The sequence below is a fragment of the Dermacentor andersoni genome, chromosome 5 (assembly GCF_023375885.2).
Source record: "Dermacentor andersoni chromosome 5, qqDerAnde1_hic_scaffold, whole genome shotgun sequence".
Classification (NCBI taxonomy): Eukaryota; Metazoa; Arthropoda; class Arachnida; order Ixodida; family Ixodidae; genus Dermacentor; species Dermacentor andersoni.
This window is the reverse complement of record NC_092818.1, coordinates 13413024-13437732: the sequence shown is the minus strand read 5'-3', so window position 1 is coordinate 13437732 and position 24709 is coordinate 13413024. Positions and strand designations below refer to the sequence as shown.

The 24709-nt window shown below is 46.9% G+C and overlaps 1 protein-coding gene across 2 annotated transcripts in view; it reads right to left on the bottom strand.

The window, feature by feature from the left end:
- LOC126529843 (cell adhesion molecule Dscam1-like) overlaps positions 1 to 24709 on the bottom strand; it is a 1068543-nt gene that overhangs the window by 671174 nt on the left and 372660 nt on the right. The window lies entirely within an intron of this gene.

The window sequence follows — 24709 nt, the reverse complement described above, 5'->3', positions numbered from 1 at the left end:
ATTCGGGTACAGTCTAAATTGCCTAGCATGATGTCAGCGCGCACAGACAAACATGAACACTTGACACGCGAATACCGCGGATACTCGCTGTCACAAAGCTGGCGTGAGGAATCACGACAGCAGCAGCGAGCGTAGTGACCTTCATGCTGTTTATCACTTCAACGCAAACTGATTGATGCGAACGCAGCGACTGTGCTCCCAAAGCAGATCGCTTTTCAGGTAAAGCCTGCGTGACCGTGCGTGGACAATGTACAGCGCCGACCCTCCCACATAATACGACGCGTTTCCTTCCCTTTGTGCCAAAAAACATGCACACGCCAAGAATAAAAGAAAAATAAAGAGCATGACGTTTCGGGCCCCCTTGATCACAGTGAAGGCATAAGCATGGGCGCGCGACAATTTATGCGAGAGGTGGCGCAGCGTGTGGGCGTATATATCGGAAAGATTAACCCCGCGTCCTGTTTATGGTGCGTCTAGTTGATTGAATGCAGTAAGATTATTAAAGCAAACGAGTAGATAAGTGTTTATTAGTTGCGATTAAAACCTGAGGCACGAAGCAATACTAGCAAATGTCAGTGACATAAATTGCGGCTGACGAACTTGCAACTACGTGGGAACTTTCCTCACAGATCGCAAAAGCCTCAAAAGGGCTTGAAACATGCGGTCACAGCGAGTAGACACACCAAATAGAGAAGTGCCACAAAGAGCAGTGCTGTCACCGACATTTTTCAACGTGGCCATGATGAAACTCCCAGCCCAACTCGAGAAAATACCAGGCATCAGACATGCCTTGCGTGCCGACGATATCATCATATGGACGGTCGGAAGGTCCAGAGGAGAAAAACAATAGGCATTGCAGGAGGCAGTGGACGTCGTACCAAGACACGCGGAAACATGCAGACTGCAATGCGCGCCGGAGAAGTCGGAACTCCTCATAACCGAGAAGCGTGTACAAGGACGACCAACAACCCAGGCACATACCATCCACCTGCGAATAGGTCCCGGAGAAATCCGCAAGATGGACAGACTTCGTATCCTCGGATTACACTCACAAAAATACGGGGGCTGAGGATCCGCCATACAGAAGTTACAATACACGACCACTCAGATCTTGTGCATGATGCATCGAATTACCAGTAGTAAGAGGGGACTCAAGGAACAGGAGCTGATTCGACTAGTGCAGGCTCTGATTGTGAGCCGCATTGTCGTTCTCGGCACCACATTTAAATTTCAGCAATGTGTAAGTGGAGGTACTCGACCTGCTGATATGCAAGGCGTTAAGCAAGTGCTTGGACTCCCCTCCCCCCCCCCGGAACCGCCATTTTTCGCCTCGAGGAGACAAGGCTGTACAACGCACGAAAAACTACCAAGCCCACCTGCTAAACCAGAAGGGAATGCTACAACACACAACAGCGAGACACTACGTCTTGAAAGGTCTTGGGTATTTCGTAAAAAAGACCAGCGCAGTGGCAAAAAAGAAAAATAATCTCACCGCCACTTTCAGTCGATAAAGATCATCGAACAACGAAGCTGTTTGACACCGAGTGTTACACCATGCAAGTCAAACTTAGCAAGCAGTCTATATTGCAAATCTTTTGTTCCACCATTCTTTCACTTCATTTGCGCTTTCACGTGCTTCGCGGGATGAACATGCTTTAGGAGTGCTTCTTTCTTGCGGTTCTCCAGATTTTTTTTTATTATTATTAGGAGTGTGAGGCAGGCGACGACGACGAGCCCTTTACCGAGCTAAAGTTCGCTGACACTCGTGGTAGGCAGCTTCTTCCTCAGGAGTACGCACTACTCGTGGTCATCCCATAGTTGTAGCTCGGATGGAATGCTCGGAACCACTCATCCAAAGCTCCGTATATTGGGCGCAGGGACCGCCACTGACGATGCGGGCGCTGCAATCGTTTTGACGATTGGTTGGATTAGTTTGACTATTGACGTCCTTGTGTTTAATATTTAGGTTGCACATACGTTAGCATGCGACGGAGATAATGACGTCAGTGACGGTATGCCCGCAGTCCGGCGTTGTCGTTTGCGTTCGATGTCTCGAGTTTGCTTGGTGGCGTGGTTAGCACCATCATCTCGACATTGCCGCTTGCGTTCTTCAAAGTTAAATTGCTTCAAAATTAAATATGTCCGTCACAGAAGACAATGAATGGCTCATACCCCCTTAAGCAACGGCTCATGCCCCCGCAAACGCGGCCTGCCTATTACAACGACAGAAGTTAAATTGTACGCTGGAATGACGAGCAGCAACGGAGCCGGCTGTGGAAGACGATGACGACGACGAACGCGGGAGCATTGCCACGAGCGCGTTCGCATTGTAGCGCCGAGGGGCGTCAACAAGCCAGCTGTAGAAGACGACGATGCCCGAGCCATTGCGGATGATGATAGTATTTGCGAACTCCGAAAACGACGGCACAGGGTACGCACAAATAGCTTCGCTGTAAAATCCCATAACGAATATAGGAAAATATGCACGTCGCACCAATTCCCAGAAACATGCACCTGAACTTGCACATCGGACGGCGACATGCGCGAGCGGAGGCGCTCGCGAAGAACTATAAAAATTACCCCGATGTCTTGTACGTAGACGCGGCCAGCTTCGCGGAAGCACAGCATTTGTCACCAGCGTAGTCCACATTCATGGGACCGAAATAAATGCGCCGTCGGTTTCCAGAACGAGCGCTGCAGAGGCAGAGGACCTAGCGATAGCGTTAGCCATCACGACGAAACTGCACTAGGATTGCGTTATAGTTCTTACTAAGTCGCAGATAGCATGAAGAAAATCTTCCAGGGACAAGATTTCCGGGGCCGATCATTGCATTCTGATTAGAGCGCACCAGCTCCCGCCATGCATACAAATCGTGTGGACTCCGGGGCATTAGCGGCAAACAAGCAGGCATATGCCTGCGGCCGAGCGCATGCACACCGTGAGCCGCGAGAAGGTCACGCCGAGCAGTTCCACCCTTAGCTCATTTCACTAACTGCACCCACATCCTACATACAACACTATCGCAGCCTCGTAATTCTCTGACGCGACAGGAAGCCGTAACATGGCCAAAATTTCGAATAAACACATATTCACATTTGAGTCGCTGCTACATCCTGCACTGTATATCTATAAATGCCCGCATGGGGATCAATGTGCAGTGCTCTACCACATGTTATGGGCTTGCGTAAGCACACGACAGCTCACACACATAACACACCCCGCCACACGGTAAAAGGAGTCAGCGCTGTCCAGCTCCGACTCGACGGACCAGCTCAACCTGGTCAACAGAGCGAGAAGGGCAGCTGAGGCCGCTATACTGCTGGACTATACTCCTGGACTCCCACTGCACAACAGAAGAGCTACCTACGCTCGTATGCTTTTTTCTATGAAGTTCGCACACACATCGTGCGGCGCGCGAGGACGATGTTATCGCGAGACGAACCCGGTACGGACGCATCGCAAACAAAACGTGTAGCAACTGTCAGAGGAGGTCAACTCAATGCGCCTCCGCGTGCCTTCATCCCCCGCCCACGTTTAGCCTGGTTTCTAAATCCCCACTTCGTTTAACGTTACCTACATATTCCTCTAGGTGGCGTTACTTTGTCGTGCGCTGAGCCGTGCGCTCTCATTGGGCGCTAACGGGAGCGTGCGTCTATTTGTCGTACAAAAATCCCTCACGTGACCTGATCCTAGGTGCCTAAGGACAGCATTGTTTAGGGATTTTTGAGAAGGCGCGATGCTGGCGGCGAGCGACGCCGTGGCGTGTTCGTCCTCGGCGTGATCGTTCTCTGGACCACGCGTTGTTCAACATTGCTCATGTGATTGTATACGTGCCTTGCTTGTGTGTTGGTTGTAGGTTCTGTGTTACTTGGCGGAAAGCCGTTAGTAGTGGCGGTGCGGCAGTGTGGCTTTGGCCTCGGTGAGCTCTGGCAGTACAGAATCTGCGTTGTGTGACCCGTGCTTTCTGAGAACCCGGCGGTGGTGACAATTGAAATATCGAAGTGGCCTAGCGCCTCGTCAGCGAAGTTCTGCGAATCGCGATGTGGCGTCGCCGTGTCCCACTTTGCTTAACGGACATCGAGGGATGTGCTGCTCGCTGCAAGTCATGTAAATGCACCTGCGTCGACCGCCCACTGTTCAGCGCTGAATGTGTGTTTGGTGTGCTGTGCTTGAAACAAGTGGTGCAGCCGTGCAGCGGGCGTGGCGGAGGAGCAGAGTGGCCTAGGGGCTCCGTTTGCGCGTTCACAGACATGTGCTCCCGTCTTGGTCTCATTAGCGGCTGTCGCGGGATTGTGGTGAGCTAGCTCCTTGCCTAGTATGAAGTTTACGACGCTAACACACAGCATGTTCACGTTTTTCCGCGTTATATGTCATTTGCATGAGGGTCAAGTTGAAAACGAGACGTATGTCTGTGTTCTTTGCGTTTGTGTGGTAAATTACTTTCTATTGTAGAAGTTCTGGGAGTCTTATTACGCAAGGAGTGCGAACGTAAACATAAACACATATGTGTGTCTGAAATGTTGAATTACCCATAATACCCTTTACGACTGGTAAGTGGGCTACACGGCCTGTGTGAATCAGCTACCGTGTATATCGACGCTCTTCCATGTGGTAGACTAATGCATAGTGCGCGTTTATTTCTGTACTGTTGTAAAAACCACTTGTTTATTCACTCAATACAAATGTACGGCTTCTTCGCCGCAGTACATTTTAGTTACGCGGTGAAGCATACTAAAGGTGGGAGGGGGCCGCTATCAATCAGCATAGTATGTCCACTTAGGCGACCTGAGAGGCGGCGGGTACGCGAGTGTATAATTAAAGAAGTCTTATTATGTACAGTGACAGTGGCCCCTTTTCACTTTTAGTATGCTTCACCGCAGTACATTGCTTAGGCTTCACCGCGAAATATTAGTGTATTACGAGAAAGATAATCGCAAAAAGCCTAATTATGCAACGTTTCTTTTGTAGCTTGCTACACCGCAATACAGGGGTGTAAATAAGCATCGTGCAGTAAAGCATACTAAGAGTGGAAAGAGCACACAGGTTTACACTGTGCTCATTATTTTCAATTGTGACATAATTTGCAAGTGCATCTGTGCTCGTGGTAAGCTTCATTGACAGTTCTTTGTACATTACAAATTCATATTGCAGGGGAGCTTACTAAAGCACATTCGCCATTATGGTACGTGTTATTCGCCTTCAATGCAGGAGCACAATGCGGATTCTTGCCCCTATTTTGGCTGGACTGCACATGCTCTTTGAGAATTGATTCATTTCATTGATTAATTCTTTGATTAAGCGCGAGACCTAGCAATGGGTAGCCCAAATATAGATTTGAGAAAACCAAAACGAATTCAGCAGTAAGAAGCTAAAGGGTTGTTTCGGTGTAGACCAGTGGCCAAGGCCGGATATGAAAGAGGAGGAAGAAAAGCCGAGTCTTTCCGCTTCAACACTGGGAGGCACAACTCCCACAAATAAATACGACCCTTACTTATTTGACTTCTTTAAGGAGATTACCGACTTGCATTGGCAAGTGTTCACTTCAATAAACACTGCATGAAGTAAGCTTCTTGCGCATATTTCACCAGCTACTGCATCATTTTTTCACATTATGTGTGAAACTGCAATTTTCTTTGTTCCACAACTCGCCCAATTTTGTGTTTTGCAGTAGGATGTTAGCAGTGCTATTAAGGCACTTAAATACTCATGAATAGTAGTAGAGAGAAGAAAAAAAGTAAGAAAGCAGTGGCTTTTTGTGCGTAGACTATGCATACACCTGGTGCTCTTATGGTCATTTTTTCCCTATCCGCTAAACCATTCTAAACAAGAAAAGTTTATACACAGACCACAACTAAACCACAGGTTTCGTTGGTAAGCAGAGTACATATATTCGGTGATATTTTCTGCAGCCCTGCTATTGGGCTTTCCTTCCTTCCTTTTCAGCTGTGCAGGTTCATTAAGAAGTGATGAGACAGTTGGACAATTTTAATCGTTGAAAGACTTAGCGAAACCTTTTTCGGGTTGTTTTTTCTTGGTTTCAGACTCTGCACATTCCATTTTAAGGAGTGTTTTCTGTGTTTGTTGCTTTTTCTTTATGGGTAGGGCATGTCAACATTTTTTACACCATGTTAAGTATGTGGTCCCATAGACTGTTCTTAGATGGAGTCTTGTCCTTTCATTCTGTACAATTTGATGTCACTTTTTTTTGTCCAAGGCCGTTTTACAACACGATTGTAGCATTTTGCTAAGTTTTGCCTCTGTCACCCAAGCTTGAAAGATTGCTACCCATTGCTGGTTGCATGACACATTTGACATTTCTTTTTCAATAAAATGAAGTCTGTCACTTATCCTGTGCACTGGTTGTCTTTTGTCTCTTTGAATTGCAATTTGTTGCCTATATTTGCTCTTCTGTTGCATTTCAGATTAGGAATGGCTATCATAATTGACATTTAACCACATTGCACACAATGTGGATATGTAATTTCAATATATGGCCACCATAAATATAATAGAAGTCAATAATTCAAGAATAGTGCCTTTGCATGGTGTTTCAGCCATGAATTGTGGCTATAAGGTACCAGTGCTGCAGGTAACACTGCTTGTGCAGAATATAGTTCAACTCTACTACTTTCAAACATTATTGCTTTTATCTGCATTTGTATAGCTCCAGTTTCTGTGAACAACACACATCTGGTGGAAGAGTGGCTTGCACCTGCAGTTGGGTCCAATGAATAGCCAAATTTCTGCCCGTTTTCATGTTACTAGCATATTAGTAAAGGCAGTCGTTTTTATAGTAGCCTGTTTGCCCAGTGTAGAAGCCGCTGCAGGGTGTCGGGATCTCATACACATCTTCAGCTTTGCAAGGGACACAGCATCTGGCACATAGTTTGTCACAGGCCATGTATTCACGGCAAGTTGAGTTTACTCACTAGCAAAGGGAGACACTAGCAAAGGGAGACAATTAGTTATACTATGTCCGCGCAACCTTGAGCGATCGGAAAGCGCGTTTCCCCCTCTTGGCCGGCGGGGACGGGAGGCTTTGTTCCGGCCGCAAAGCTCTCGACGTCTCAGTAAAGTGCCTGGTGGTGGTCTCGTACGGAAGACGCCCTCTCGGTGAGCGCAAATTTCCCCTCATCTTTTAAGAGGTTCAATACTTACAAGCATTTGTCTCGCAAACCATATTTATTTCAAGGAAATTTTCCACGTCTCAGTAATTTCTCTCGTCGTATTCGAGTTCTGATTGCCGTATTATAGTTTGTTAACGAAGCTTTCCCTCAAGTCTAAATATTTTAAGGCAGTTTTCCTTGTTTTTAAAGCCGCTCGAGTTCGCTCTTCTCCTCGGGCAGCCATTTTTCCAAGAAAGTATGACCGTCGCGGACAAAATGAGTCCCTTTCCGCGTAAGTGTGAGGCTCGGAGCAGGAGCTGTGGCGCTTGAAAGTAGCCTGGGGCCTGACGAACCAACCGACTGAGCTATCTTTCCGGGCAACATCTAAGGGTCACGAGTTCAAATCACCTGTTATGTTCCTTTCTTTTTTCGCCCCTTTTTCTTTCTTTTTTTTTCTTTCTTTTAATGTCTTTTCCTTTATTTTATCACTGTACGGGAACCCTCCTAAAATAAAAAAAAGAAAGATATATATCTTCAAATATGTATTGCCTCACATGTGCAGGTCATAGATACCAGGTTCTCTAGCCGAGTGCCATCCGTGCGGTATAACCGAGCTCAGATTGGTCCACCTTGACTGATCAAATAGGGCACCACTGTATATTAAATGAGGCGTACAACTCCTGCGGGACCCGCCGTGGTTACTCAGTGGCTATGGTGTTAGACTGCTGAGCACGAGGTCGCGGGATCGGATCCCGGCCACGGCGGCCGCATTTCGATGGGGGCGAAATGCGAAAACACCCGTGTACTTAGATTTAGGTGCACGTTAAAGAACCCCAGGTGGTCGAAATTTCCGGAGTCCTCCACTACGGCGTGCCTCATAATCAGAAAGTGGTTTTGTCACGTAAAATCCCACAATTTATTTTTAAATTTAACTCCCGCGGGGACGGTACAGTATCCGCCTCCCGTGCAAGAGGACCGTGATTCAAATCCCGGGCCGCACAATTCTCCACCGGAAAATACCAGAAAAAAAAAAACCGTGTGTTGAGAAAATTGCACAAACAGGCCTGGAGTGCGGCCTGATCCCGGTGACCAGAACCGGTAACGCACTCTCTCACCAGAGCAGGATTGGCCACCCTGGTGCAGTACTTGGCCACAACCTCCCATATGAACACAACAATCGAACCCCGGCCCTCAGTCCCCAGCAGCTGCGAAGCAACTGACCACGGCGGCGGTCAGACCTGCGACGCTGCAGAGGGTGCTAAGAATGCCTGGCTCCGGACAGGCCGCCATTGGAATATGAACCTGGCAAAGTTTAACGCTAGAACGTTATCTAGTGAGGCGAGTCTAGCAGTGCTATTGGAGGAATTAGAGGGCAGTAAATGGCATATAATAGGGCTCAGTGAAGTTAGGAGGCCAAAAGAAGCATATACAGTGCTAAAAAGCGGGCACGCCTCGTGCTACCGGGGCTTAGCAGAGAGACGAGAACTAGGAGTCGGATTCCTGATTAATAAGAACATAGCTGGTAACATACAGGAATTCTATAGCATTAACGTGAGGGTGGCATGTCTTGTTGTGAAACTTAATAAGAGGTACAAAATGAAGGTTGTACAGGTCTACGCCCCTACATCTAGTCATGATGACCAGGAAGTCGAAAGCTTCTATGAAGACGTGGAATCGGCGATGGGTAAAGTCAAAACAAAATACAGTATACTGGTGGGCGATTTCAATGCCAGGGTAGGCAAGAAGCAGGCCGGAGACAAGTCAGTGGGGGAATATGGCATAGGCTCTAGGAATAGCAGAGGACAGTTATTAGTAGAGTTTGCAGAACAGAATAATATGTGGATAATGAATAGCTTTTTCCGCAAGCGGGTTGCCGAAAGTGGACGTGGAGGAGCCCGAATGGTGAGACTAGAAATGAAATCGACTTTATACTCTGCGCGAACCCTGGCATCATACAAGATGTAGACGTGTTCGGCAAGGTGCGCTGCAGTGACCATAGGATGGTAAGAACTCGAATTAGCCTTGACTTGAGGAGGGAACGGAAGAAACTGGTACATAAGAAACCAATCAATGAGTTAGCGGTAAGAGGGAAACTAGAGGAATTCCGGATCAAGCTACAGAACAGGTATTCGGCTTTAACCCAGGAAGAGGACCATAGTGTTGAAGCAATGAACGACAATCTTATGGGCATCATTAAGTAGTGCGCAATAGAAGTCGGTGGTAACGCCGTTAAACAGGAAACCAGTAAGCTATCGCAGGAGACGAAAGATCTGATCAAGAAACGCCAATGTATGAAAGCCTCTAACCCTACAGCTAGAATAGAACTGGCAGAACTTTCCAAGTTAATCAACAAGCGTAAGACAGCGGACATAAGGAACTATAATATGGATAGAATTGAACAGGCTCTCAGGAACGGTGTGGCTGAAGAGTTTTATAGAGATTTATACAGTACCAGTAACACCCAGGACGATAAGGTGAGAGAGAATAGTCTAGAGGAACTTGAAATCCCACAAGTAACAACGGAAGAGGTAAAGAACGCCTTGGGAGCTATGCAAAGGGGGAAGGCAGCTGGGGAGGATCAGGTAACAGCAGATTTGTTGAAGGATGGTGGGAACACTGTCCTAGAAAGGTTGGCCGCCCTATATACACAATGCCTCATGACCTCAAACGTACCGGAATCTTGGAAGAACGCTAACATAATCCTAATCCATAAGAAAGGGGACGGCAAGGACTTGAAAAATTATAGACCGATCAGCTTACTGTCCGTTGCCTACAAAGTATTTACTAAGGTAATCGCAAATAGAATCAGGAAAACCTTAGACTTCTGTCAACTAAAGGACCAGGCAGGATTCCGTAAAGGCTACTCAACAATAGACCATATTCACACTATCAATCAGGTGATAGAGAAATGTGCGGAATATAACCAACCCTTATATATAGCCTTCATTGATTACGAAACGGCATTTGATTCAGTCGAAACCTCAGCAGTCATGGAGGCACTACGGAATCAGGGTGTAGATGAGCCATATGTAAAGATACTGGAAGCTATCTATAGCGGTTCTACAGCCACCGTAATCCTCCACAAGGAAAGCAACAAAATCCCAATAAAGAAAGGCGTCAGACAGGGAGATACGATATCTCCAATGCTATTCACAGCGTGTTTACAGGAGGTATGCAGAGACCTGGAGTGGGAAGAATTTGGGATAAAAGTTGATGGAGAATACCTTAGCAACTTGCGATTCGCTGATGATATTGCCTTGCTTAGTAACTCAGGAGACCAATTGCAATGCATGCTCACTGACCTGGATAGGCAAAGCAGAAGGGTGGGTCTGAAAATTAATCTACAGAAAACTAAACTAATGTTTAACAGTCTCGGAAGAGAACAGCAGTTTACGATAGGTAGCGAGGCACTGGAAGTGGTAAGGGAATACATCTACTTAGGGCAGGTAGTGACCACGGATTCGGTTCATGAGACTGAAATAACCAGAAGAATAAGAATGGGCTGGGGTGCGTTTGGCAGGCATTCTCAAATCATGAACAGCAGGTTGCCACTATCCCTCAAGAGGAAAGTGTATAACAGCTGTGTCTTACCAGTACTCACCTACGGGGCAGAAACCTGGAGGCTTACGAAAAGGGTTCTGCTGAAATTGAGGACGACGCAACGAGCCATGGAAAGAAGAATGATAGGTGTAACGTTAAGGGATAAAAAAAGAGCAGATTGGGTGAGGGAACAAACGCGGGTAAATGACATCTTAGTTGAAATCAAGAAAAAGAAATGTGCATGGGCCGGACATGTAATGAGGAGGGAAGATAACCGATGGTCAGTAAGGGTTACGGACTGGATTCCAAGGGAAGGAAAGCGTAGTAGGGGGCGGCAGAAAGTTAGGTGGGCGGATGACATTAAGACGTTTGCAGGGACAACATGGCCACAATTAGTACATGACCGGGGTAGTTGGAGAAGTATGGGAGAGGCCTTTGCCCTGCAGTGGGCGTAACTAGGCTGATGATGATGATGAAAGGGAGAACCAAGCTTGTTGGATATGAAGTAAACCGCCTGTATAATCAGTGGCCTTCTTCATTTCGTTTGACATATCTGGTTATAGCGACCCTTGTTATAAGCACTTCTTGTCCAGCAGCGGTCGTTTGCTTTTCAAACAGTCAGGATAGCTTTCAGTAAGCTGGACAGGAATAACACTGAAAAACCAGCAGATGTTAATTGTCGCACTTATCATGCAAAGCTTCGTACAGTATGATGAGGGGCGTAAATAAATGAGGGTGCTCCTGAAGGTCTTATAGCACGTGTCACGAGTTTGGAGCAACATGATGTATAGCACTTTTTTGATCACAAGCTATAGGTTTAGCAGGTGTGGCCATGGTTGAAGTGCAGTGCAAGGTCAAGAAAATAGATATCTATGAGCAGCACCCTGGTAAAGGAGACTCTGGGAAAACTAGTGGGAAGCCTGTTGAACATCTGGTTGACCCACTTGCTGGCTCCATCAGGCTAGTATGATAAAGAGAAGGAAGTCATCAACACATCAGAAGTTTTTACATATGAACACTGTGCTAAGGTCATAACATGCCAACACGTCTTAGTGCGCAGGCTATGCACGACCAACTACATATGCCTTCTGTTCGGACATTTCTCATTGTGACTAACCAGGATGGAGTGGACAAAAAAAGAACAGCAGCTCCATTAAGTTGGTTTCACTGGTATCAACAGTGTTTTGTAAGTGTACATTGCCATACTCCCCAATGCCTTCTTGGGGGACATTAGCAAGGACCAGCTTGAGGCAAGCGGTAATAGACGTCTTTACAAGCTAAAAATTCATGCATGCATGGAGAGCACAGTGTCCAAAAAGTAGGCACTTCACAGGGGCACTGGAGAAGGAACAGATTATTAACAGTGGGCAAAGACAAGCTACTAAACACCCAATACTGTTGCCATGTCATGACCTCTGAAACAATCCCTCTTAAAGAGGAAATTATTTTTGTGTATCCATAAAGAGGGCAGATGGGCAAAGCCCCTTCAGTAATGCTGCTAGCTTGAAAAGCCCATTTTGCACATCCTGAATGCTTCCTTCTTACGACTTTGCTGGGTGCAAGCATTCTACTGTTCAAAAGCTGTCATTGAGAGAACTGTTGGTTTGGTGGCAATACAGTTCCGAAGCGATTGCAACAAACCTCCCTTCCTAGTCGGCCTGGATGCTCACGGTGCTTATGAAGCAGCACCATGAGGCAAGCAAGCTGAACGGATGCCTCCAAGCCCTTGTTCGTTTATCACACTGTTCTGTTAGTAACAACCATGAGACTTGAAACCAACAAGCTCAAGTTCGGCACTCGCGTGGTTACTGCGGAGGATCCATAAAAAGCACAAAAACAGAAAACTCAAAGGAAAGGATAAAGCACCATTTAACATTTAGTATTGCTGCAGCCCACCCCCTTCTTTTATTTTGTCTGGTCGTGCTACATCTTTTTGCTATAGATAGGCATGAACTTAGGTGATGTTCCCAATCAGTGTCCAATTTGATATACACTATGTGCTGGTTCAAAGAGGCTCGAAACATTGCAATGGAAGCTTCAAGTAGAAAAGGTGCCTGGAAGAAAAAAAAAAGCTGTGCTGCAACCATATCGGCAACATCTATTCCCGTTAATAAAAATTGTGCTTTCATATCAACTTGAGCCCTCCAGTTTAGAGTAAAGTACCAGTGTACTTATGAACAATGAATCAATTCTCAAAGAGCATGTGCAGTCCAGCCAAAAGCAGGGGCAAGAATCCGCATTGCGCTCCTGCATTGAAGGTGAATAACACGTACCATCATGGCAAATGTGCTTTAGTAAGCTTCCCTGCAATATGTAATTGTAATGTACAAAGAATTGTCAATGAAGCTTACCATGAGCACAGACGCACTTGCAAATTATGTCACAATTGAAAGTAATGAGCACAGTGTAAATCTATGTGCCCTTTCCACTCTTACTATGCTTTACTGTATGATGCTTATTTACACCCTGTAGTGCGGTTTAGCAAGCTACAAAAGAAACGGTGCATAAATAGGCTTTTTACGATTATCTTTCTCGCAATACACTAATATTTCGCAGTGAAGCATACTAAAAGTGAAAAGGGGCCACTGTCACTGGGCATAATAAGATTTCTTTAATTATACACTCGCGCACCCGCCGCCTCTCAGGTCACCTAAGTGGACATACCATGCTAGCTGATAGCGGCCCCCTCCAACATTTAGTATGCTTCACCGCGTAACAAAAATGTACTGCGGCGAAGAAGCCGTACATTTGTATTGAGTGAATAAACAAGTGGTTTTTACAACAGTACAGATATAAACGCGCACCATGCATCAGTCTACCACACGGAAGAGCGTCGATATATACGGTAGCTGAATCACACAGGCCGTGTAGCCGACTTATCAGTCGTAAAGGGTATTATGGTTAATTGAAAATTTCAGACACACATATGTGTTTATGTTTCGTTCGCACTCCTTGCGTAATAAGACTCCCAGAACTTCTACAATACAAAGTAATTTACCACACAAACGCAAAGAACACAGACATACGTCTCGTTTTCAACTCGACCGTCATGCAAATGACATATAGCGCGGAAAAACGTGAACATGCTGTGTGTTAGCGTCGTAAACTTCATACTACGCAAGGTGCTAGCACACCACAATCCCGCGACAGCCGCTAATGAGACCAAGGCGGGAGCACATGTCTGTGAACGCGCAAACGGAGCCCCTAACAAGCACAGCACACCAAACACACATTCAGCGCTGAACAGTGGGCGGTCGACGCAGTTGCATTTACATGACTTGCAGCGAGCAGCACATCCCTCGATGTCCGTTAAGCAAAGTCGGACACGGCGACGCCACATCGCCGTTCGCAGAACTTCGCAGCCGAGGCGCTAGGCCATTTCGATATTTCAATTGTCACCACCACCGGGTTCTCAAGAAAGCACGGGTCAAACAACGCAGATTCTGTACTGCCAGAGCTCACCGAGGCCAAAGCCACACTACCGCACCGCCACTACTCACGGCTTTCCGCCAAGTAACACAGAACCTACAACCAACACAGAAACAACGCACGTACAATCCAATGAGCAATGTTGAACAACGCGCGGTCCAGAGAACTATCACGCCGAGGACGAACACGCCACGGCGTCGCTCGGCGCCAGCATCGCGCCTTCTCAAATATCCCGAAACGATGCTGTCCCTAGGCACCTAGGATCAGGTCACGTGAGGGATTTTTGTACGACAAATAGACGCACGCCATACGGGAAGACTACAAATGAAGCTGTGCAGGGCAGGGCTGCCAACCCTAGGGATTTCCCTCTAGATCTAGGGAATTTAAGCGGTGTTTAGGGGAAAATGAATTTTTGTTGTAATCTAGGGAAATTTTACTTTCCGCATGGGTGTTTTTTATTTTTCGATGTAAATCGGTTCCTTATTGATTGTTTCCCGCGTGCCGCCGCCGCTGGAGCGAGAGCGAATGGGAAAGAGAAGCACTTTAGAGCGGTCAAGCTTGCTCCCTCTCCGTCGACAATAGGTAAAAACTACGCGGACATTCTAGAGAAATCGACGGCTAGCGCAACAATGTTTACTTTGGCGCCGCGCCGGTGAGGTGAGTGGAAAGGGCAGCAGCACACACAAAGCTACGTGCTCTCTCGGGTTCCTTCTCGGCTGTGTTTTGTTTTATTTTACAGCGCGCGCCCACGATTGCTTTCGCGTAACGCTGTTTTTTCGACTATGCGCCGAACTTTGTGACAGCGTGCCAGCCAGTCTCACAGTGCGTGTCACCGCCACCATGTCGTCGTCGTCCGACTGTGACCTGCAATGCCCGCAACCACCAGTAAAAAAGGCCGAGGTATACGCGCTGAGGTACCTTGAAAATGGGAAAAGGATAGCAAGTACAGTTGCTGGCTGGCGAATAGCAAGAAAGAACCGTTGCATTTTTACTGCAAGTCGTGTAGTGCTGATATTAAAGTGGAAAATCTGAATCGGACAAGCACGCAGCAAGCAAGAAGTACCAAGCGAGCGCCGCAAGCATGGTAAAGACGCAAACGCTTTTTGACATGCCCTGTTTTAGCACAAACTGAGAAATGAAAAAGAAAGTCAAGGCAGAGGAAATAAGGTTGGCTGCTTTCGCAGTTGAGCACAACCTTCCGCATGCCATGATTGACCACCTCGTACCGCTAATAAAAGCGGTCTGCCCAGATTCCGATATCGCGAAAAAAATGTCCTGTGGCAGAACAAAGTGCACTGCGATAATCAAGGTAGTGCTCGGAAAGGACGGCAGCGAAAATCTGATCGCTTTACTCAGAACATTACCGTTTTCACTCATCGCAGACGAGTCTACGGGCAGGGCCGGAGTGAAGCACCTTTCTCTCTTGGCAAGTGTTGCGAAGGAAGATGGGGCTGGGATTGACGCCTTCTTAGCCTTGCTTCCTGTCCAGGACGGTACCGCTGCTGGTCTGCACAGGTTAGTGTGTGATTTCTTCTCATCAGCAATGATTGACTACAGGAAGAACATGATCGGGTTTGCAGCTGACGGCGCTAACGTTATGATGGGGGCTAGGAACTCACTGGCTTGCCTCCTCAAGGGTGACATTCCTGGACTGTTTAAATGAAGTGCGTGTGCCATTCCTTTCACCTATGTGCATCCTATGCATCTCAGACGCTCCCCAGGGGCATCGAAGACTTGGCCAGAGACGTTTATAACTATTTCTTGTCGTATAAGCAAATGGTGGCTTATCAGCATGTCCAGGAGGAGATCCTAGCTGTGCAGCCTCACAAACTTTTACACCCCTCTCAGACACGTTGGCTCTCCCTCCACTCTGTTGTGGAACGGCTTCTGGAGCAATACGCTGCTCTTGTTGCAATTTTTGAGAGCCGCAGCAGCGAGGACCGACTTCTAGCTGTTGACTCGATCTTGAGCAAGCTGAAGGACCCCTCGACAAAGCTGTATCTCCAATTTCTCGACTATGCTCTTCCGCTTTTAACCACACTAAACAAGGAAATGCAGGCCGAAGAGACAAGACTGCACAAGCTTCATGGCTCTATATCAGCGTACATAAAGCCGATCTGTTTGCGGGATGTATCGTTGGAGCGTGTACCGTACAGAGACCCAAAGAACTGCATACCTCTTGTGGAGATATACCTCGGCGGAAACGTGATGATGCAACTGTCGGAACCTCACGGCATAGACCGAACCATTACTCATAACTTCCACCTCAGATGTTCGGAATTTTATACTGAAACGGCAAACCAGATATTAAGCAGATTCCCATTGGACAACGTCGAGATGATGAGACTGGAGGCAATCGACCCGCAAGTTGTCATCGAAAAGCGGATTTCTTCAATAGCTCCACTTGCCACCTCATTCCCTTCTCTGGTGCCAGAAAGAGAAATGAACAAAATTGACGCAGAATGGAGACTGCTCCGCAATACAGAAATGGACCTGCCTGCTGATGCGAGCGTTCAACGCTTTTGGAAACGAGTGAGAGACGCCAGACAAGGAGACGGGAGCCCAATGTTTCCTCTCTTGTGTGACTTCGTCTACAAGCTTCTCTGTTTGCCGCACTCCAGTGCAACAGTGGAGAGAGTTTTCTCTCAGATCCACCTCATGAAAACAAAGACCAGAAACAGCTTGGCGATGCAATCCCTGGCAGCTACGCTTCACGCCAAGCGGGTTCTAAGAGGGGCCAACTGTTATGACTTTGCAGTGAAAGAACGCTTAATTGGCCTCTTGAAAAAATAAATGTATATGCAGGAGAGAAAGTCGGGATGCCACCCGAATGTCGTGTCCTACGTTTTAGCGTTTGTTTGTTCACGCCCACATTTGGGCACAAAGTGGATTTCCCTTGCTCTTTGACTGCAGCCGGTGAGCGTAAGTGTTCACTGCGAGATTTTCATTCATTTCAGGGCTTAGGCCAGGATTTATTAGGTTTTGATATTAACTAATGTTTTCCTTACCCGTGATCACGTGGTACGCGAGTTTGCATGGGAAATCAATGTGTTATTGTATTCAATGTTGCTACCAAAGTGTGGTAAGAGGGTCTCTGCGAAATAGGAGTTCGCAGTTCAACTACGCACCTTTTTTCCTTGCCTGAATATTATTTTTCGGATCTAGGGAAATCTAGGGAAGTTTGAGTGAAAATTTGCGGGAGAAGTAGCTTTCGAGGTTGGCAGCACTAGTGCAGGGTGATATGGGCTGGACTAGTTTTGAAGTGGGGGAAGCTCGCAGTAAAATTGAGTGTGGAGAACGGCTGAGGAATATGGAAGAAGTAAATGGGCTGGCAGAGTGTTCAGGTATCTACGGGAAAAACATTGATTCACAGTGGAGGAAAAGAACTAGGAAGCTTACCAGCAAGTAGGTGGCCTGTAGGGTCGGCAACACAGCAACATAGAAGGTCAAGCGGAATGTCAAAGAGGCTGAAATAATCTCATGGATGGCGGCAATGGAAAAGAAATCTGCCATGAGTAACTACTTAAGAGGAAAAAAACGAAATCAGGAAAGAAACATTTCATGATAACTCAAAGGGAAGCTCATTACTTTTCGAAGCGAGATCGGGATGCCTTAGAACACGCATCTATAAAGGGAGATATAAGACGGAAGAAGAAGCATGTGCTTGCTGCGGTAAAGCTAGGGAGACTGTGGAGCATGTTTTATTAGAATGTGAAGACGTCTACCCAGCGGTCGATTTAGGCGCGATTGGTCTCCTTGAAGCACTTAGGTTCAGCGAGAGCAGTGGAAAAGTAAACATGTCCACAATAGGCATTACTAAGAGGCGATTAGAGGATTGGTGGAAGAAAAGTAGGGAAACGACAAGAAACGGAGACGTACAAAACCACAGTTCGAAATAGGGGATCAGAAAATTTGGGTGGGGTAGTTCATAGTGTTTTTCCCCTCTTTTTTATTGTTTAACCTAGGTAGGACATTAGACAGTATAATAGCAAGAGCTTGGTGGCGCAACCCACATCCCCGTTCCAAAGGGGACGCTCATAACATCCATCCTGAGCGCGTTCCTTCGTAGTTTCCACGGCGCGCGATTCTCTTCACCTCCAGGCGCCTTCCTCCGTCACTTGCTTCGCGGCTTCAGACAGACACCGCCGATTTCGTGAGTTGGTCAGTTACGCTTGCGCGTAGAGTGATTGCGTCTATACCATTACCCGGAAGTTATATATGAGGCAAGAACAGAGCACTTAAGGATCGCTTTTAAGAGGGAAATGCGATAGAATTCAAAGGTCCCTAACTGCTCTTCATGCTTTGCGGGAACTGCAGCTTATATAACAATAATGTTTACCGGGAAACGCTGGCGGCGAAAGCTATGCACGAAGGCAAGCTTTCTGGTAGGAACGCGGCCTCTTGCCTGGGCCAATCTTTTGTTATTGTTTCGCTCTTAAAATATTTCATTCTGAGAAGATTTAACATAAAGGGCATGTGCTGTTGGTGTTTTGTTTTGTGACATTCGTTGTTTGGTAGCCATTCTCAAAATTATGAGGAATAACTTCGTAAAGAATGCAAAAGAAAGTATGAGCAACTTTACAGATAGAAGAACAACTTTAGTGCCGTATAGAATTCTACTCGGCCCCAGACAGACGCTGCCGATATAAAGAGCTGGTCAGTTGCGCTTTCCCGTAAAAACAAATCCAAGCACAATCCGACTTCTGCGACGCCGAACTGTGCATGCGCAGTGCCCTAGCGGCTGAGGACCGAAGCAATTTGGCAGGCGCACCGCCGGATTCGACTCTCCACCGAGTGAGTGGAGTACGGCCGTGGCAGACGTTGCACTTGTCAGTGGAATAGGGCGCCAGCCGTTTCTCTTAGACTCTTACGGGCCGGCAGAAATCCGTGTCTTGCCGTTATACACGGTTTACCCCGACGTATATCGCGACGACGCCTGCCCGTCCAGCGGGCAGACCTCCATTCTAGCACACATGCTCCAGAAGTGCAGGTCGAGATACCCCAAGTTCAGCAAGGAGGAGTGGGACTCGCGTTTGCGTGGCCCCGCTCTAGACAAGCAAATCCTGACTGCCCGGCGTGCCTTTGACTGGGCCGGTAGGCCAGACCAGCCAGTCCCTACGTTGGACTAGCCGGGTGCGCGACGAGTTCGCGACGAGTTCGCGTCCTCTCCTGAACTTCAATAAAGTTCTTTCACTCACTTGTCAGCCTTGCCATACACGCAGCCGCGTGCACGGAACGCTTTTCAAAGACTATTGCCATCCAAATTTGGCGCAATGCAAACGTCGTGTCTCGTGTACGGCTGCACCTCCCGTGACCATTCCTGCAGGGCAATGCGGATTTTCCGATTTCCGTCAGTAAAACGCGATTGACAGCGCCGTGAAGCCTGCATTAGTGCTGCACTTTCTGACAGGTATGTATTGACATATGCAGTTTACCTCTCTTTTTTTGTGGTTACTGACTCATACAAAAAATCTCTGCGAAGACGCAAATGTGTTTGAGCTGCGAAACAAAAGGTCTCTGAGCTCGCGCTACCTGGCTGAGTGAAACGCGAAGTGCGTTTTTTTTTTCTAACGTCGCCGTGCGTCTGACGCTAGAACGCCCCGTAATTTCGCGACTTTACACCGTGCACACTTGCTGCTTTATAAACGCTCAGCGAATGCTCGTGATGTCGGCCTAGTTATCTGTCGAAGCCAAGCTCATCTGCACTGCCGGGCTGACGTGGGAAACAGCGTGCACTGTGGAAGTAGCTGGTAGTGCTAGTTAGCAATCGTTGCTAGTTGTCGTTTCGTAATTGTTGTCGGCACCAAGTAATATTTGACTCTCCCCAACCTCGTTGAAGAATGGACACAGTGAGAGAAAAGGATTCAATGCCCATTGTTTCAGGACCATCTAAGGCCCGTCCAGAAGGCCCATGATGTCGCTGAAAGGCTTGGCCTGACAGTGCCAACGTGGGAGCGGCCCGCCTTGGCTTAAGAAGTCGAGCCTCCGCACCTCATTACAACAAAAGTTTTCACACACACACACACCAAGTAATATTTACTTGCAGAAGGCTTTTATGTTCATTTAGGGAGTCTGGATGTAGTACGGTATGTACTAAGGCTCACTTTCCTGTGCGGCATCTTCTGGAGTCGAGTGGCGCGTCTTATTCTGTAACTACCATATTGCAGGGGCGCCTTCGCTGTGGCCTAGACATCTGGACTTCATACTGACACGCGTACTTGGTTATCTTTTTTCAGGTGATAGCTTTTCACCGTCAAACAAATGTTATCGCTCAGCACGGAACGTGGCCCGCAGGTAGCGGAAGTTTCTCGAATGTTATCCATAATTCTATCCGCTCTGTGTCGTCGCCGAATCTAGTGTAATCTGATTGCATGTGTGAGCGACGCGAATGGTGTAGAACTTTCTGGAAGACACACGGGCACCAGCGATTACTCTTGAACGTTCGATGGTGTGGTATGGTAAAACTTTATTGAAGTCCTACAGGTCGTGAGTCTTCACGAAGCGGGCCACTCCCACGTGGGAAACGGAAGGCCGAGCCTCTCGGCAGCATCGTGGGCCTGCTGGACAGCCCAGAGTTGGTCAGCCAGTAGAGCGCTGCGGAGAACCGCCTCATGTATAAAAGCTGACGCGCTTCTTGACTCGCCGATCAGATTAGATTCAGATCAGATTATATTCACATTACGCCACAGGCGGAGCGGGTTCAGGCCAAGGAGGAGCTTGTAAAGCGCTGCCGAAGTTCTTCTTCCAGCCGTTCGTTACGCTGAAGAAACCACCGGGTACGAAGCACTCACGAGCGTGCTCCATGGCTAGCTGACAATGACAAAATATGACGGCGCGTACACGTTGGTTCAGTCTTGTCTCACGCGCTGCTTGTTTGGTCGCGAGTCTCGCGTCGGGCGGCTGTCGGCGGCGCGCAGCGGCGCCTGCCAAATTGTTTCTCGTGGCCACCGCGCGACGACGCCACAATGGATCGCAAAAGGTAGATTAAGCACTTCTTATTCTTATGAGCAGTGAATCGAAAGATTTGATGCGCGGATAAAGCCTGTTTCACATGATGCGATTTTCGTCGCACCGGAAGTGCGATTTCCGTCGTTTGCGATGAAAATCGCAGTCGCAGTGCGGACCCGCCGATTTTCGGCTGCGACCAACCGCTTGGTCGCACAGTCGCACCGTCGCAGCGATCGCTGCGATTTTCCATCGAAATTGCACGGAGAGCTATCGCGGAGCTATTTCGCCGGTTTGTTTTGAAAAATGGCGTCTCGCACAACGAGTGCAATGCCGGAGACGTGGATTGCCGAATTCGGTACGTACGGGAAGGGAGAATAAAAAACTGGTCCTGCAGATTCCATGCGTTTGTTGACACGCTACGCAGCAAATGAAGTGCATTTTCACGTTTGCTTCGTACGCCTTTGCGAGTTGTCAGTACTAGGATGTGTTCGATCCCCACCAGACGACGAGGTCGTCACAATTTTCTTTTGTTCAGTAGCATGCGAAAATCGCGCTTACGGAGCAGCTTGAATTATTTCAACCTCGGTAAGGGCAAATGACAAGACAGCAAAGTACCCGAAGTTTCAACGTTGTGCTGAACGCGGTACCGTTCAGTTGCATTTTCTTATCGGTTTTCAAGCGTGAATTTCCCGATTCATCTTGAAAGCTTATTTAGTATTAAATTTGACAGAGCAAAGGTGTAGGCTATCGTAATGAATTTGCTACGATAGCATTAAATCCGTGGCTTGAATAAATATCACATGCACGTTAAGTTGCGCCTCTTCTATGGAGAATTTTCTTTTCTTGCACAGAAACCAATAAGAATTAACTATGTTGCGGACTTTGTATCCTTACTGCATCTGTAATAACACTTGCTTTGAAAGGTAATTAACTCTACAGCTAGTAGATTAAGTAAATTGCTTGCTTGCTACAGTGGCACCTTGACAACATACCCTCCTGCACGGTCATGTAAAACTTGTGCGAAAATGCGAAAAGCAGGCAAACGGCCTGTTCTCGTGGAGCTAAAACAGTATAAAACGACACGCTGAAGAAAAGTAAATCAAAACTGTGCAATGAAGTTAGCCAGTACAAGCAGTTCTTGCACATTCACAGCTGATCAAGTGTGCAGAAGCATTTATGCCTTACTTGTTTCTAATAAGTTTGTGATCACATATATTAGTGTGTAAACCCATATAACGATATCTGCTGTGATTACTCTTTATAAGTAATGAAATACCATGCTACTTGCAAGAACATATCACCCGAGGATTTTAGAACAAATTTCTGCACTTCAACTATACACAATATGTGGTTTATTCAATAAAGGACCACAAAATGGGCTTTTTTGCAATGACAAACTTATTCCAAATTTTACTTACATGCAGGCAAGAAAAAAAATCTATAGACAAAAATATTGTTCCTCACTTTATTCACCTGCCACTGTGGCTATAGCATTCTGCTGCTAACACAAGGCGAGGGGTTGATTTGCCAGCCATGGAAGTCGCATTTCGACGGGAGTCAGGTAAAAAAAGCGCTTGCACTTTGATTGAGTTCATCAACTTTTATTGAACCCTTAAACTTCAACCTACTATTGCACAGGGGGGCATGCTTATGCACATTCTAACCCCAATAGAAAGCAAAGGGCAGAATTGTAAAACAACCATCTTTCGTGATAATTCGAGTGAGTAAATATTCATTGCATCAATATGTATTGTTCAACAGCACTGCCCAAATAAGCATAATCAGGTATAGCAAGTAATCTGTCAGGAAGCTGGTTCTACAGATGTATAAATGTCAAGGCATGAATGCTCATACCACGTCACACACATAGCACAAAGAAAACCTTTTTCAAGAGTTGTCCCTTCTGGCAGATATGAGTGGGCCATAAGCAGCAGAAACATTATTGGAGGACATTGTGTAATACCGCTTATGAAAGAATGAAGAGAGTGAAGAGACCTTTAACAGCAGTACCTCATGCTACTCTAGTAAGAGGTACGATGAGCAAAACCATTTCTGGTAGAGCACTTGAACAGCAACTTTCTGAAAAACAGAAAATTCCAGGTAAGAGTTGCAGGTACATTTCGCCCACCCACACCTACAACACAGGCATACTACAAGAAACACTACAGCCTATGGTGTATTACAGTCTATGGGAAAGCGATCTTATACAGAAATCAAGAATGATGCAACAAGCCTTCGACAACACTGCAGACTTTCTTGGCCAGTTTGGCCTCTCGCTTTCTGATAAGTCGGCTTACATCGGCGTCGGAAAAAACACTAGAATCAAGAACTACTCCAGATTGCACATTGTGCTCCCAATAGCTGGAGAAACATACCTGCAAGTCAACATCCACAAATCCTCAGCTAGTGTAAGACCATGACAGCAGAGCCAGCATGTGGGTGAAACAATTATGCCATGCCTGGATGCAAATTCTACACCTGGTGAAAAGAATAATCTTGAAATCATGGGGGCTGGACGAGTGGATACTATGGAAAATCACAGATGCTGTGCTTGTGTCCAAGGTATGGTACGGTATGAATTACCAGCAGCACACAAAAAATACAACTCATCGAATACAGGCATCGGGTAACAGGTATTTCAGACTTTACCATGCTTGAAGACCTCTGAGAAAGAGCAAACGAACAAGCACCTAGACAGAGTAGAGTTGCCGCCTGCAGCACAAATTATTTGCCTCAGGAGCTCAGAACCTGGTCCCAAGATACTGTGCCAGCTAGCATATGAGATGCAAGGACGACTACCCCTCCCTTTAGAAACAACGTCGGGAGCACCTGAACTTCAAACACAACAGGCCCATGCCGTGAAATATGGGGGCAAACAATTAGGCCATGAGACAATATGCAACTGCCAGACACAGAGAGGAGCTTGCTAATCATGAATATGCAAGCAAACATCAGGCACACATGGTACGCTGATGTGGCAATAGCTGTTTAACAGTAGTATGACACTACATAAAACTAAACCCCATATAAGTGAGTACCATTCCAGGTCACCCTACACCTAGAAAAGCTGAACTGAAAGCAATCAAAGCAGCACCCTGCACAACACCCTGCATGGATTCATCAGAAACTGTCTGGGCCTGCACATCACACAAGATTGTCAGGAAAATCAGGAGATTGACACGCGAGTTGTAAGCAAATGGCCAGAAATTAAATTACAGGGTACATAGCCATGCAGATATTCCAGGACACAAGCAGGCTTATAAGCCCGACATAATAACTGAAAACTGGATGAGTTTGTGTGTATTCATTATTAACTAAAGTGCAACAGATAGACAACAGACAAGAGCGAAGCGCTCTGTGTGTTCACTTTGTTCCTGTCCATCGTATTTCTGTTGCACTACAGTTAAAGAATTCATAGGGCTACACAGAAGAAGAATGATACCTCTGCCCAAGGGCCCGATTTCACATCCAAATCCACGCGCGTGCGCACGCACGCACGCACGCACGCACGCACGCACGCACGCACACACGCACGCACACACACACACACACACACACACACACACACACACACACACACACACACACACACACACACACACACACGCACACACACACACACACACACACACACACACACACACACACACACAAATGTTGCAAGAGTGCATAGCATGAACTAGTA